Genomic DNA, 16,489 nt, shown 5'->3' on the forward strand with positions numbered 1-16,489 from the left:
AGCCACTAAAGTCCATGGGATATATTGCATTTTGCAGTTTTACACAGCATAATCTTGGTTTCTTCTGAACTGCATCACTGGGCCCAAGCATTCACTTAAGTGGTCTGCACAGCTTCTGAGTATGGTTCTCAGTCCCCTGAATACTGTTTGAGAAGCTCTATTACCATAACAGAGTTCTTTTTTTATTTGTTTGTTTTTTGTTTTTGGGCCACACTGGTGATGCTTGGGTTACTCCTGGCTATTCTCCTGGCTTGGGGGACCATATGGGACACCAGGGATTGAACCAAGGTCTGTCCTGGATCAGCCTTGTGAAAGGCAAATGCCCCACCGCTGCACCATCGCTCCGTCCCCCAGAACAGAGTTCTTGCCACATGTTTGTGGATCATGTGGCAGTGCCATTACAAATAATGACTTGTAATATTTTTTTTTCTTGAAATTAATGTTTTGTTTCTGCCTTAGTCTGTAAAAAGTTTTGTCCCCTCAGTTTGTAAGTATAAAAAGTTGAAAACTACACATTTGAAACAGTAACTAGAACAAGTAAACTTTTCTTGTGTGATAAATGATTGCTGTGGGTTGAATTGTTTTCCCTCAAAGCTGTGAGTTTGCGCCCAATTCTCCCTTAAAATGGAACCTTATATTTAGAAGTTGGGGTTTGGCAGATGTAATGGTGAGGGTGAGGTCAGCAGGGTGGATCCTGATCTCTTGTGACAGCTGTCATGCTAGACAAAAGGAGAATGTGGTTGGGGTGTGACTGAGAGGTATAATACATACCTGTCCTTCATGAACTGGTTCAACTGGGACTACAGATTTTTTTTTTTTAAAGCAGGAGAGTGGAATTTGAAGACACACACACAGTCAAGAGTAGATGAAGGTGAAGGTTTACTGTATCTCTTAGAGAGCTCAAGAATGCCAGCAAAATGCCAGGAGTGAGGAGAGAATGAACCAGACTTTCTCACTTCTCTCTGAAGGGGCCAGCCCTGCCCACACAGACAGGCTCCAGAAGTAGGGGACGCCGCTGCTCTTGTGCCTTCATCCTCCCCATCCACCGTGGTGTGTGTGGTACTTTGTAGGGCCTCTAGAGGAGAGGAGTTAAAGAATAACTCCAGTGTGAACGTATATGTAAAAACCATGGCACAATGGGGCCGGTGAGGTGGCGCTAGAGGTAAGGTATCTGCCTTGCAAGCGCTAGCCAAGGAAGGACAGCGGTTCGATCCCCCGGCATCCCATATGGTCCCCCCAAGCCAGGGGCAATTTCTGAGCACTTAGCCAGGAGTAACCCCTGAACATCAAACAGGTGTGGCCCAAAAAACAAACAAACAAACAAACAAACAAAAAAAAACCATGGCACAAGATGAACATAATTCTGAACAGTATCAGCAACTTGGTCAGCGATCTGAGGCCTTAGACTTTGAGGTGTCGGGGGTCTGTCATCCTCTCCATAAAACAAAGTCCTTTCTAGCAGACATTGTCAGTTATGATCTAGTGAGCCAGCTTTTAACCTGGTTATCTTGTCTGAGCAAACTCATTTCCCTGAAGGAAAGAAAACTGTCAGGTTTCCATGGAGAGTAGATTCTCACCAAGCATATTATCTTGTGTCATGTGGTCTTTTGATGCTATATTGCTGTCAGGTTCAAATAATAAAATAGCTATTAAACCATCATAAACAAGCTATGTATAAACAGCTCTTGGATGAGAACTTAAAACATGCACAGATTCATCTGTATACAGCTGTTAATGCGAACTATCGCCCCAAATTTAAACATGCTTTTCTGTTTTATTTTTTTGTAATTATTTATTTAAACATTATGCTTACAGAAATACTTATAGTTGTGTTTCAGTCATTGAATGTATAGCACCCTCCACTAGTGTAACTTTTTCCTTAAAGTTAGATACTGGAGAACTTAAAAGTGGGATTTTGCTCTTAATGACTTGGACCCAGCTGACTTGAAATTGATTTACCATGGATGTACATTAATATTTTGATGGTATGCATGCTGATTGGTTTTGCACTCATAGTAAACATGGAAGATAATCTTGACACTAAAAACTCAGTATGGAAAGACAGAGGAGGGACCAGAGAGAGAATGAGTGGGTGAGGAACTTGCCTTGCACATAACTGATTTAGGTTCATACTAGACATCTACTATAGATCTCTGACAGCCAGGAATGATTCCTGAGAGCATAGGCAAGGGTAAACCCTGAGCACAGCAGGGATGTGCTCCCCTCCCCAACCACCGAAAAGAAAACAACCCTCAAAAACCAAAACAAAAAAATCCCAAATCCCCAAACCTCCCAAAACAAAAAACCAAAGTCTAAAAAACATTCTTCCTGATCCAAAATTTAGAGTAGAAAAAAGTGAGTTAGAAATAGAGGAGAATTCAGTGAGCAATATGAACACTGTAGAAGACCAAATGAGCAAATAGGGTTTTAAGTGTATTTAAGCTGAAAGTAATAGAAGTGTAGTAACTAATAGTAAATATTCTTATGAATTCCTTCATCAAAAACATTGGGGAAACTAGGGCATAGGATATGTGAATATAAATTAAATGAATAAATTTTATTTATACTTAATTATTTTTATGATGATAGTAGATTAGTTTAAAAGAAATAGTGTAGATATACATTAAGGTAATTTTTTAAATGAGGGGCGGGGAAGGTGGCGCTAGAGGTAAGGTGTCTGCTTTGCAAGCGCTAGCCAAGGAACGGACCGTGGTCTGATCCCCCGGCGTCCCATATGGTCCCCCCAAGCCAGGGGCAATTTCTGAGCACATATCCAGGAGTAACCCCTGAGTGTCAAATGGGTGTGGCCCCCTCAAAAAATTTTAAATGAAAGAAAAGGCTTAGGGGAAGTGAGTGTAGAGATCCTTTGTCTGATTAAAAAATAAGAACAAAAACCTCAAAGCAGGTCAGTGACAAATGTGTTCAAAGAAGCAGCATTATAGCCATTATTATTTAGTGTTGGAAATAATAGACAATAAATAAAATATTTCAGTTATGGGGAGATTATAGAAAAATACCTGAGAAGTAGCAAGTATTTGTCTTTTAAAAAAGCAGTCTATATACTTACCTGGCAGGGAAGGAACCATGATCATGAAGGTGGGTTTTCCCAGGGTAAGGCTTATTCATTGTACTATGAATGTGCTGACCTCTGCAATTTCCTCAAATGTGGGAAACTTGACTACATAATTTGTGGTAGTGGGGCACTGCGTTCAAGCTCTCCCCTAAAAAAAAAAAAGAAAAAGAAGTCTAAAATGTAGACAATTGGGGCCAGAGAGGTAGCACAGCAGTAGGGCGTTTGCCTTGCATGTGGCTGACCCTGGATGGACCAGTTTGATTCCTGGCATCCTTGTGGTCCCCTGAGCTTTCTAGGAGCGTTTTCTTTTCTTTTCTTTTCTTTTCTTTTCTTTTCTTTTCTTTTCTTTTCTTTTCTTTTCTTTTCTTTTCTTTTCTTTTCTTTTCTTTTCTTTTCTTTTCTTTTCTTTTCACACCCAGCAGCGCTCAAGGGTTACTCCTGGCTCTACATTCAGAAATCACTCCTGGCAGGCTGGGGGACCATATGGGATGTCGGGATTCAAACCACCATCCTTCTGCATGTAAGGCAAATGCCCTGCCTCCATGCTATCTCTTCAGCCCCGGTAGGAGCATTTTCTAAGCACAGAGCCAGGAGTGACCCCTGAACATCGCTGGGTGTGGCCCCCAAATCAATGAACTGTTAAAATGTAGTAGTTAATATTTCCTTAGATTTGGGACCAGCTTATTTTTCACTTAATTCTAAACAAGATACACTTTATAGATACAGCAAGAAAATTCCTTTGGGTTTGAGTTGGGAGCTTCCAAGCAATGCTTACGTCAATTGGGGATCCCATTAGCAATCGTGGGTCATGTGAGTCAGTGACTCAATATACTGGCCTAAGGCTGCAATGCTGCTGGGACCTTGCACTGACAGGAACACACAGGGCCACCCCCAGTGGTGTTAGGGGCTTGCCCTGTGACAAAACTCCCAGGACCAGATGGTCCCTGGAAATGAGTCTTAACTGCTGTACTTTTCCCAGGCCCAGCAAGAAAAGAAAACAACTCTTATTTAAAAGTGAAATAAGTCAGAGGGAGAGAGATAGACGAAGAATAGACTCACTCATCAATGGGTTTTAAGAAAAATAAATGACATTATTATAATAATGCCCAGAGACAATAGAGTTAAGGGTTAGAAGGACCGGCTCACCATATGAAGCTCACCACAAAGCATGGTGAGTGCAGTTAGAGAAATAACTACATTAAGAACTATTATGACAATATTAATGAGTGAGAAATAGAATGCCTGTCTCGAATACAGGCAGGGGATGGGGGAGGATGGAGATGGGTGCATTGGTGATGGGAATGTGGCACTGGTGAAGGGGATATTCTTTTTTATGACTGAAGCCCAACTATAAACATGTTTGTAATCATGGTGCTTAAATAAAAATATTAAAGAAAAAAAAGTGGCTCTTTTCTAACCTGCGTTCTATGCCCTTTTTATTGGTTTCTGGTTTTTCGATTCAGTTCTGGGGTAGAGGCGAGGCCCCTCTCAAAAGAGCTGGTGGTGGGGCCAGCACTGCTCGGGGGCCACAAGAGCCACACCCTGAGTTATCTCCTTCACCCCTACTATTTTAAGATCTGTTTTCTCACAGCAGTATTACTGACTTACAATGGAAGTTAATTGCTCAGTATCAGAAATTATACTTGTTAGAAGTATGTAGCAAAGTGAAAAATCTTCTTAGGCTTTGTATTAAAAACAATTAAAGTTAGGGCTTAAATAGGATTGGAATCGCTTGATTTTATCTATCACTTTAAAAAAATTGCAGAGAAGCAGCCATACAGATTAATCTAACAGTATTTTCTCGATTATTGATACTACTTACATTTCTACATTATGTTGCCCAAATATGTAATACTGGAAATACCTGTAATTAAACTTCATTTTGCTACTTAGCTAGGCATTTAAAGTTACTAAAAGTCATTTAAATCTGACTTTAAAATTACGGAAAAAGAATGGTAAAGTGGCTTTTGGAGAAGCATTAATGTTAATGTGAGTTTTAGTCTTCATAAGGGAGATTCTATAAGGCTCCATGCATATTGCATGATGAAAACAGTGAAGACATCAGAGATTCCAGGACTCGAAAGAAGGGATGAGAGAGCGGGGTAGAGGCTTGATGACACTTGGCAATGAATTTTCAAACATTAAATCTGGTCTAAGTTTTGAGTTAGGTGGTGTATTGTGAAATTTGCACACTAACTTTTAAGCATGCCTGGTGTCCGAGTACTTTTTTTTTCGTGTGCTTGTTTGTTTGGGGGGCCACAGTTCTTTGCCCAGACGCCACTCCTGGTAGTGCTTGGGACCATGCTGATGGTGGAGTATTGATCCGGGCCTTCCTATGGGCAAGCCAAGCCATTCAGCCTATCTGAGTGGTGAAGCCTATCTGGCTTCACCGTATTATATTTCTGAGAGCGTGTGACGGGAAAGGCACTCGAACAGTCATTTTTACCAGGTTTGACAGTTTGTCTTCAGACTCAGATCATCTTTATGTTTGTTTGTTTGTTTTGTTTTGGGGCCACACCTGGTGACTCTCAGGGATTACTCCTGACTTTTGTGCTCAGAAATTGCTCCTGGCTCGGGGCACCATATGGGACTGTCCTATGTCAGCCGCATGCAAGGCAGACACCCTACCACTGTGCCACCACTTAGGCCCCCATGGCTCAGATCATCTTAAAGCTCCAAGGAGCACATAATCCATACACCTGGGTATAATTATCATAAGATAATTTCTTTAAGTAACTAATGTTGTCTACTAACCATTATGTTTTAGGATACAAGAAGGAAGCCCCCCATTTAGATGAGAACACGCAACATTTAAAATATTTTGCCAGCTCATTCTTCGTTTATATGCGAGGAAGCACTTTTTATTTTTTAGTGAGATGTACCAATGATTAATGATTATCATAACATTTTAACTAAACAGTGAAGGGGCCAGAGCAACGGTACAGAGTAGAGTGTTTGCTTTGCACATCACCAGGGTTTGGTCCCTAGCATTCCATATGGTCTCCTGAGCCTACCAGTTGTGAGTGATCCCTGAATGCAGAACCACGAAGAAGCCCTGAAACAGAAGCAAGTATGGGAGAGGATAGGAGGGCAGGAAAGAAATTGAGGACATTGGTGGTGGGAAATGTACACTGGTAAAAGGGTGTTGACATTGGATGACTGAAGCTCAATCATGAACTGTAACTGTGTATTTCATGGTGGTTCAATCAAAGAATTCATTATAAAAAGAGGCTAGGGTGATACCACAGGGAGTAGGGCATTTGCTAGCCTGTGGCCAACCTGGGTTTGATCCCAACCATCCCATATGGTCACCCAAGCCTGCCGGGAGTACTTTTGGAGCATAGAACCAGGAACTATCTATTAGTGATGCCAGGTGTGAACCCCCCAAAATATATATGATACATGATAAAAAATTAAACTGAAGTGAACCAAACCAAAACCAAAACAGTGGAAAGATGGAGGTAGTTGATAGTTCAAGTGTTAATTGATCCTTTTGTGTGCCCAAGCCCAGCCTTCTGAGCCCACTCAGTAAGCAGGGCATTTTCAAACTCCTGCTAGAATTGACGACCTAAGACAGTTCTTCAGTATACTTCTGCTGCATGAAGAAACATTTTTTTAAACAACTATTCTTTAAAATTGATCATTTAAAATAATTTTGATTTTCATGCTCTGGGTTTTCTTAAAAGCAGGCAACTAACTGCTTCCATGTTAATTTGTTATCATTGCATTGACTAGTTAGAACCACTGGGTGGCAGCAAAAGAACAGAAATTTTCCTGTGATGCTTTTGGTGCCCTAAATGAAATGGAAATTATTCTTTGAACTGAAAGTTATTCTATGGATTTCATGAGTGATAAGGCGAAGAAATATGTTGATTAAAAACTTTATAAATAATTAGAATAAATTGTTCCAAACATAGTATCACTAAAGTATTTTATTATAAGTGCCAATAATAATTTGTTGTTGTTGTTGTTGTTGTTGTTATTATTATTATTATTATTATTATTATTTTGATTTGGGGGCCACACTCAACAGTGCTCAGGCTTTACTCCTGGATTTGTGCTCAGGGTTCTCTCCTACCAGTGCCCTGGCGACCATATGAGGTGTCAGAGTATACTTTATTATTATCAAAGCCATATTGTATTTCTATTGGGGACCATATGGCCCAGCAAAGTAGGCCCCCGGTGTATTTCAAGGGGCCATAGATGAAAATTATGTAAATAAGGGAAACCCAGCATGAGACTAGAACAAGGGCACAGATCAAGGAATAAGGGCAGAAGAGGCTGCTATTCGAAAAAGGTTGAGAAACTATGCTCTAGTGTAAAGGTCTTAATTTTGTTTTGTTTTGTTTTAAATCAAAAACATGTCATTGGTGGCATAAACTTATGAGCAAAAAAAAATCTTATGAATAAAAATGCTAAGTGCTCAGGGGAAACAGACAGGAATTGTTTTTTTGATAGCCTGTTTTAAAAATCAATCAGAGAAAAACTCAGCTTGGTAATCTTGCTTATAAAACCAGGGTCTTTTTAATTTTTTTTTTAAAGTGTGCTTGTCTAGGAGTCAGGCTGAGGGTGGAAGGGAAACTGAGACGTTGGTGAAGGGAAGTTGACACTCGTGGTGCGATTAGTATTGGACCATTGTATACCTAAAAGTCAACTATGATTGACTTTGTAAACCATGGCACCTCAATAAAAATTTAACAAAATTAGCACTCAGGACAAGACAGATGGTATAAAGTTATGGTGCTGGCCTAGCATATGACCAGCTCCACATATGATCATTGTACTTCCAGAAGTGATCCCTGAGCACAGAGTTAGGAATAAGCGTAGAGTACTGCTGGGTATGGCCCAGAGTACTAACCTCCCTTACAATAAGTGGTTATTTAGCACGCATATTTTAAAACATGTGAGTATCGTTGAAGATTTTGTCCCTTTCTATAATTCGTAATACTTTTGTTCCAAACCAAGTACCTTTTATGTGATTCGCAGCTCCACTTAAAAATTAGAAGTGTTTATGCAGCAGGGACTAGGTAACAACCCTAAAAAAAGTTTCTCACTGTGTAAATGTGTAGATACTTGAAATAGAACTAGGTGAAAATAGAGTGTTCCCCTTCTCCTGTTTTTTAATACAATCCTTTTATTGTTTCTTTAGTGAAGTAAAATAGTTGTACTTTAAGATATTTACTTAGAGAAAATGTGAGGGGAAAGGAAGAGAGATAGGTGTTCAGGAGAGAACAGATTTTCCCAGAGAGAAAAACAATCCTCAATATAATACTTTAAAAGACTTAACTTTTAGGTAAAAATGCAGCTAGCTTATTTGAAAGCTTCTGTATGAATGACCAGGAAAGAAAAGTCAAGTGCAGAATGAAGAGCAGACTTTAATCTGGACCTCTGAAGACCAGCCCAGCAGGTGTCATTCCAGGCTTTCTATCTGGAAAGTGTTAGCATTTTCATCCTTGCCTTACTTGGAGCCTGAACTTTTCTTTATTGCTTGTTGGCAGTACTGCAATATTGCTCTTGCCTTTTATTTTTGGGGTGGTGTGTTTGGGTCATACCCAATAGTAGTGTTCAGGGGCTTTTCCTGGCTCTAAACTCAGAATTAGCTTGGTGGTGGTCAAGATGATTGGGGCCACCTCCTGAGTCATAGTCTGTGATCACAGCTGCTTGCAAGCCAAGTGCCACACGTTTGGTCCTTTCTCTTTAGCTTTGATGTGTGCATACGAGTCAGTGAGCCTTATGCTATTTGGCTTTGGGAGGAGATGAAGTTTTAGAAAGTAGGTAAGACTTCTGCCACTGAGTTAGAAGAAGGTTACACGAGTCTTCCTGCTCACCTTCCATTAGTAGCCCTTGAATTAGAGGCTCTAGGCGTATGTATGGGTACTGAGGTCTGAATCTCCCACTGAAATTGTAGCTTGTGAATTTTTCATAAATTTTTGCTGCAGAGAACAAGAAAGGAGAAATCTTATTTTCACTACTTCCTCCCCTTGGCACCAATTTCTTGGGGGAGAGATGAGGAAGCATTTATATTGTTTCAGTGCAGGGTAGGCTTGTGCGAGATGTATTTAGCTTCATCTTTAGGAGCTACCCCTCAGTCACTGTGCTGATTCTGGTTTGCTTTATTTTTGTGGACTGGAGTATTTGGGATTGAAGAGTAATAAATATTAAAAAATGTATAGTATTTCAAGTTCTGCAGATAATATTAGCTGTGTTTTTATGCATACATTTGTTCACATAATTTTTATTGATAGATTATTAATGTTGGGAGAAATTACTAATATAAAACAAAACTAATTTTGAAATTAAGTGTTGGCAAATTAGTGAGTGAAACTGCATATAATTTCTCACTGTTCTTGACTATAGAGACCAATGCCAAGTGTCAAGATTTATTTGGTCTTGGACATTATTTTTTATGGTTATTTTCGGTTTCATTGAATTTTATTGCCTAATCATAAATCATTGTTTCTTAAAATAAATTTGTTTAATCTTAATGAAATATTTTTAGCATGAATTGGAGAATACCAAAAAAAGAGCATTAAAAATGAAGTTTTGATTTTTTAATATCAGAGTGATAATTGACTTTGAATAAATCATAGAAATTATGTAGATATTCTGTCTACATAGTGGGCACCAAAATGGCTTTCCCTTTATTACCTATTCCAATTCAAATGGAAATGACTCTAAGTTTGGAAGAAATGCTGTTTAAAATATTTTGTTGGGGGGCCAGATTGATAGCAGTAGGGTGTTTGCCTTGCACACAGCTGGCCTGGATAGACTCGGGTTTGATCCCTGGCACCCATATGTATGGTACCCAAGCCTGCAGGAACGATTTCTAAGCACAGAGCCAGGAGTAACTTATGAGCACTGCAGGTTGTGACACAAAAACAAAACAAAACAATAAAGTAATGTTGGTAAAGCAAATGAAGTGTCCCCAAACAACAAAACAAAATTAAAAATATCTAGACTCAGTGAAAATTATAGTGACTACTGAAGGAAAGAGGAGGATAGAGGTGGGGGAAAGACTCTTTTTGTTTTGTTTTGTTTTGTTTTGGGGCCACACCGGGTTTTGTCTGGGGCTACACCTGGTTGTGTTTAGGAGAGTATACAGTGCTGGGGATGGGATCCCACTCACAAAAAATGCACTTGGCCCTATGAGCTTATGTTTCTATCTCAAGAGGATTGCATTGAAACTTTGGGGGAGGGAGTGATAGTTATAGGATTGTGAAGCTGAGCCCCTGAGAGGCTTATACTATTATAAAACAATCAATGCAAATGATCAGTCAATTACAAAAATAGAAAATAGTTGCACTGGAAGTACTAATCTTAAGGAGAATAGAATACATTTGATGGAAAGTTATGTTTCTTGTTGGTTCTGTTTCCTTTTCCCACTAAGACTTCTAAGTTAACTGTTGGAGTTTTCAGACCTTGTACTTATAAGTCTCTTTGTTGGAAATCTGACCCCTGAGTCTCACTGTACTGTTGCTAGTTTGCTCTCGACCATGGGACTAATTTTTGATGGAGTCAGGCAGCAAAAATTTCTAACATAGGAAACATTATCTTGTATGAGAAAGTGACAAACCTTTTTTAATTCTTTTGGAGAAAGAGGGCCCTGTCACATGAATAATAGATGTGTTAGGAGAGAAAATTGTTCCTCTTGATTTTTGGGCAGTGTTCTGAGCAAAGGCTCAGAATCCTGGCTCCTGAAGGAGCTCAAATATATTTTCAAGGCCCGGCCTCTGTTCATGCTCACAAATCAGACTTTCTGGACTTGGGAAACTGTTGAAACTCTCACATCAGCTGTCCTGATGTGGAGAGGCACTGATTTGGAGAACAGCAACTCAACAAGAAGCTCAACTAAGAGAAAATTTTGTCTTCTATATCTATTATTTTGATCTTGCTTTTTAGTCTTATTAGTTCAAAGCTTGAAATAAAGCTTGATAGTTTGAAGACAAACAAAACACATGTAATAAAGATATAATCAGAATCAGACAGTAGATATTTTCTGCAAACTTTTGTCCTTCCTGGCACATGTCCGTCCTAGGCACTGGAATGCATAGTGCCTTCCAGGCTATCCTCTGTAAGAGAAAAGGAACATAAAGATGACCCTAAGGTTTATTGGCACCATCTCAGATACTGTTGGAGTTAAGAGATCATTTCACAAAGTGAAAGAAATATTTCCTGTCTGGAACATGAAGTCACTCAGTAGAGATTCAAAAGAAATTGGTAGTTTTTCTATGTTGTGTGAAAGATGAATCTCACTATGCAAAACATATAAATAATGCTATGGAATAATTTGTGTCTACACATGAACAAAGGCATAAAGTCTATTGTTGAACCAAAGTTCTTGTTTGGCAGGCACATATCCTGCTCTTGAGTTGGCCCAGATGGCTAGGACCTTTAATCATTTATAAAATTCTCACTCAACTTTAGTTTCCCCTCTAATGGAAGGAATTGAGTCTATGATTCTGGCAAATCAGAGATTTTTTTTAATCTAGTACTTCTATAAACTTTATTTGTTTTTCATATCAGCCTTACTGTAGAGATTCCAGATTCCAATTATCTGTAGACTTGCATTAGAAAAATTCTAATCCTAGGTGATAAGTTTTTTCAGGGAGAGTAGAAAATGTTCATGTCATTTATTATCAATTGCATTTATCCCTTTTTATGAGGATGATAATGCAGACATTGGATTACATTTCAAGGCTGAATTAGAGAGATACATTCATTACATAGAGAACTGGGAAATATTCTTTTCACTAATTATGTTACAGACACGAATGTTTAGTATGACACATAAATGAGCAAAATACATGGGCAAGAGCCTCATATTTTAAAAAGTAACCTGTAAAGTATTTGACATATGTATATAAACACAAGCAAATATATACATATACTTGACATATAGTTGGAGCACCACAAATACTTGTTAAAAGGTAAATAAATTTGAAAGACTGAAAAGCATTTATTATTTTCACATGCCAATAAGTCTCTGAGAATCAGATTTTGGTTATAAATATATTTTTAATTTAAACTGAATTTCCTTAAGTAGTTAAAATTTCAGCATGATAAAATCAGAAAAAAATGAAAGATAGGAATGACTGTTTTTAATTAAAAAGTTCCTTGTGTTTCTATTGGGCCATACCTTCTGATCATTTTGAAAAGTTTACACAAGTTACAAGCTTTGAAATATCTTTTGTCTATTTTATTAATGATAATCTCAACAAACAATCCTATGCTTGTTATCATATGGGCTTTCCTACACACACACACAAAAAAAAAAAAAAACAACAAAAAACACTGTATTCTTGCAATTACTATAGCCAAGAGGAGTTTTTGGCTATGAGGCACCATTATGATATTTTGAGGAAGTTGTAGTCACATTGATAGTTAATTTAACCATTTAACACTTTTAAAAGATGAACTTGATCAAATGAGTATTTGGTTACTTTGCATTGAGTAATTATAAATTGAAGATATTCTTAAGCATAGGAAGATTTAGAATGGTTTATGTTAATTTAAGATGAAAAAGAAGGGTGAAATCATGTTGCCATGCTTACTGCTTTTAATCATGGTGGACAGAATAATTTGGATTTATCCTCCTGTTAAGTCCAGCTTAAGAACCTGAATCAAATAAGCAGGCAAACAGAAGGACACTGTTGAAAGATCCAAGAAATGAACAAAAAAAAAAAAAAAAAAAGAATTTCAAAGTCAAGATAGAGAGGATAAAGTTCATGAGTGGCCCTGGAGTTGAGGCTGATACAATAGTTTTTATTTTGGTTGTTGTGGTGTGGAGGTGTTTGAATCACATTGTTAGGGCAGAGAGGGCATTTGGTGATGTGGTACAATATGGGAGATATGACTTATTGGTTCATGCATGAAGGCATTCCTAGGCTTTTAATGGAATGATTGTTTTGATCTTCCATTGCAGTTAAACAGTGAGGATTGTTATCTAAATCCCCTAAGGTGGAGGAAGGATTCCAGCACCTCCTGGGCTTTGTACCAGGACTTTAGAGGCTGAACTCTAGGAATAGGGAGAAGTGAATGGAAAGATTATCTTTGCAGATGCTCCAGAGCACTAATATCCCAGGAACCTGGTGAAGAAAATATGTGAAACCCTGCTTCACATCGTTGTCCAGTCTCAAAGTTTTCTACTGAAAATTTTGCAAATATAATAGAGCATAATAAAAAAAGTACATATTAAAAACTGGGATGGATGGAAGCAAAGAAATAATACAATAGAAACAGGCAAGGGCATATATATTTATAGAAATGAAAAGAAACAAATATTGATGAAGGTGCAAAAGGACAAGATGGAGCAACTTGGTATGTTATGAGCAAGTAAGTGGAAATAAGCAGAAAGGTAAGTGGAAATAAGCAAAAGAGCCAAAGAGAAAATTGCTAACAGAAAATTTTATGGTGAAATTATAAAATATGGAACTGTAGAGATATTACAGTGGATATGGCTCTTGTGTTTTGCACACTGACCTGGGTTTAATCTCTGGCACCACATCTGCTTTTCTGACCACTGTTAGAATAGAGCCTGAACTCAGAGTCAAGAGAGCCCTGAAAACTTCCAAGGGGTGTCCCAAAAATGCAAAAAGGAAAAAAGAAAAAAAAAAGGGAGAGATTATAAATATCAGTAGATGGGCTTAAGGGCTTAATAGCAAATAGATAACAGCTGATTGATAGGTTAAAGAGAATCTTCAGAGAGATCAAGTTTGTGGCTTATTGGTAGAGTTTACATCTTTTACAAGTTCCTGTGTTTCCTGTGTTCAAAGAGCACTGCAAAATAAATAAGTAAATAAATATAGAGAAGCAAAAATAATGTTAAATCATGGATTTTGTAGCCTTGGTAATCCCCAGCACCACTATGACTGATCAGTGCCACACTATTGGTTCCTAATATTGAAATGTTTGATCTTGTTGACTGAGTATTTCAGAGGGTGACTTCTGAGCCATTGAGCACTGCTTGGAGAATCTCCTGACCCCAAAATATGGAAAATCAGAATAGAAGGTAAAAGACATGGAAGGTGAAGTGAAAACTTTAATGTTGCAGGGATTATAAGGTCCATAGGAGAGGAAAAAGCAAATGGAATGGAAGAAAAAAAAACCTTGAATAAATTAGATATAGGAATTTTCTAAAGTTGATGTAATTCATCAAGTTACCCATAAAAAAGCCTACAAATCTGTAACAAAACAAATATGAAGCAAATCACATTTAGCCATGTTATGATGGTATAAATAGGTTTAAGGTTTTAAAAGCCAGCATGAGAAAATATAGACTGCTTTCAAAGAGAGAATAATTTTTTTTTTGTTTTTGGACCACACCCAGCAGTGCTCAGAGGTTAATCCTGGCACTATGCTCAGAAATCACTCCTGGAAGGCACAGGGGACCATATGGGATGCCGGAATTCAAACCATCATCCTTCTGCATGAAAGGCAAACCTTACCTCTATGCTATCTCTCCGGCCCCAGAGAGAATAATTAAACTGACAGTTTATAGAAATACTAGATACATATGATATTTTATTTTTAAATAATATTTTTATTGACTGTTGCTTATTCTTATTTATTTATTTATTTATTGTACTTCACACATAGAGTACATTTTGGTAGTTACCTCTTTTTCCTCTGACTCTCTTCAGCACAATCCCCTCAAGTTCTGTCCAAGTTGCAGCAAACTGCAAGATATCTTTTTTACAGAATCATATTAAAGTATTTTCTTTAACCTACTGACTCCATTTGTATTCCCCACCTCCTTCCTCCTACATTTAACAACGAGCCCTTTGTTGTTCTCTGGGTTCATAAACTTGTTGCTTAGTTCATTAAGAATCTAGAATTCTAAACTCATTATAAATGGACTTCAAGTATGAAGAAGAGAAAGACATTTCAGACAAGCACTAAATTTAGAGAATTTGTTATTAGTAGATTCACACAAAAATAAAGTCTACTGGATTTTCTTTAAGGTAGAAAGAGAGTGAGTGCAAAGGGATGACTGAATAAAGGGAAGAATGAGAGCATCCAAGAATTAAGAGTCCAAGATCAACTCCTGGAAATAGTCTTTGCCTGGTTTGCGAAGAGGAATTTTTCCTCATGCCTTTCCTTTGAAAAGAGCAGATAAAATAAGCAAAAAAATTCTGTGGACTCACCTTTTATAAGACACTAGTGCTATAAGATCTGGGCCCCACACTATGACTTCATTTAACCTAAGTTACATACTTTTTAGAGGTCCATCTCCAAAAACAACTCCCTAGAGGTAATAGGCCTTCAGCAGGAACTTCAATCCATGATAGAAGATGGCTTATAGCAAGCTAATTGTATTTATTCCTATGTAGTTGGCTTTTATCTTTATTACATATACTTATATTTTATATATATATATTATATACAAAATTCAGGAAAATTTATGCAGTGGCAAGGATCAAGCCAGGATTGGTTTTAGTCAAGTCAAGTTGTGCTATTTTTCCAAACATTATTTTTTTTATTTTTTATTTATTTTCTTTTTTTTTTTTGGTTTTTGGGTCAAACCCGGCACTGCTCAGGGGCTACTCCTGGCTCTATGCACAGAAATCGCTCCTGGCAGGCTCGGGGGACCATACGGGATGCCGGGATTCGAACCACCATCCTTCTGCATCTAAGGCAAATGCCTTACAGCTGTGCTATCTCTCCTGCCCCATCAACATTGTTTTTACTGTTTTTAATTTTTCATTCTTTCTCCCCCCCCCCTTTTTTTTTTTTTTTTTTTTTTTTGCTGTTGTGTTCTCCAGACATTAAACACCTAATTTACTGAGGACTTTAAACATCAGGGCTGATAAGATGGCAGGTAGATGATGTGGGGTGGTGCTAGGAATCAGACTGTGACTGCTCTACTACCATTGACAAAGTATCTAAATTATCATCTCAGGATCCTTACAAATTTTCTTTTGGGGGTGGTTCACACCCGGCAGCACTCCGGGGCTACTGCTGGCTTTACGCTCAGATATGGCTCCTGGCAGGCTCGGGGGACCATATGGGATGCTGGGATTTGAACCATTGTCCTTCTGCATGCAAGGCAAATGCCTGACCTTCATGGAATCTCTCTGGCCCTCTTACAAATTTTCTGTGCATAATCCTCTCACCCTCAAATTAAAGGTAGTCTATTCACCTAATGTTATAGTATTTATATCTTTATTTGTTTTTTGGGCCATACCCAGCCGGGCTCAAGGCTTACTCCTAGCTTTTTGCTCAGAGATTACATCTGGCCAGGCTCAGGTGATCATTTGGGGTGCTGGAGATTGAACTTGGCCAACCACATACAAGACTAGTGCTCTGCTGCTGTATATTGCTTCAGCCTCAATCTATCTTTTTCTTATTTTGTCTCGAAGTGAAAAAGAAAAGAAGCATGTTGGCCTTGAGCTTATTTGTTCTCATCCTTTATCAGAT

The 16,489-nt window shown here is 38.2% G+C and overlaps 1 non-coding gene across 1 annotated transcript; it reads left to right on the forward strand.

The window, feature by feature from the left end:
* The first annotated feature begins 3,059 nt into the window (after window positions 1-3,059).
* On the forward strand, window positions 3,060-3,224 carry LOC126024880 (U1 spliceosomal RNA). Its single transcript, XR_007500971.1, has one exon. It is a non-coding gene; the product is annotated as a U1 spliceosomal RNA (small nuclear RNA).
* The last annotated feature ends 13,265 nt before the right edge of the window (window positions 3,225-16,489 follow it).

The sequence above is a fragment of the Suncus etruscus genome, chromosome 12, assembly GCF_024139225.1.
Source record: "Suncus etruscus isolate mSunEtr1 chromosome 12, mSunEtr1.pri.cur, whole genome shotgun sequence".
NCBI lineage: Eukaryota > Metazoa > Chordata > Mammalia > Eulipotyphla > Soricidae > Suncus > Suncus etruscus.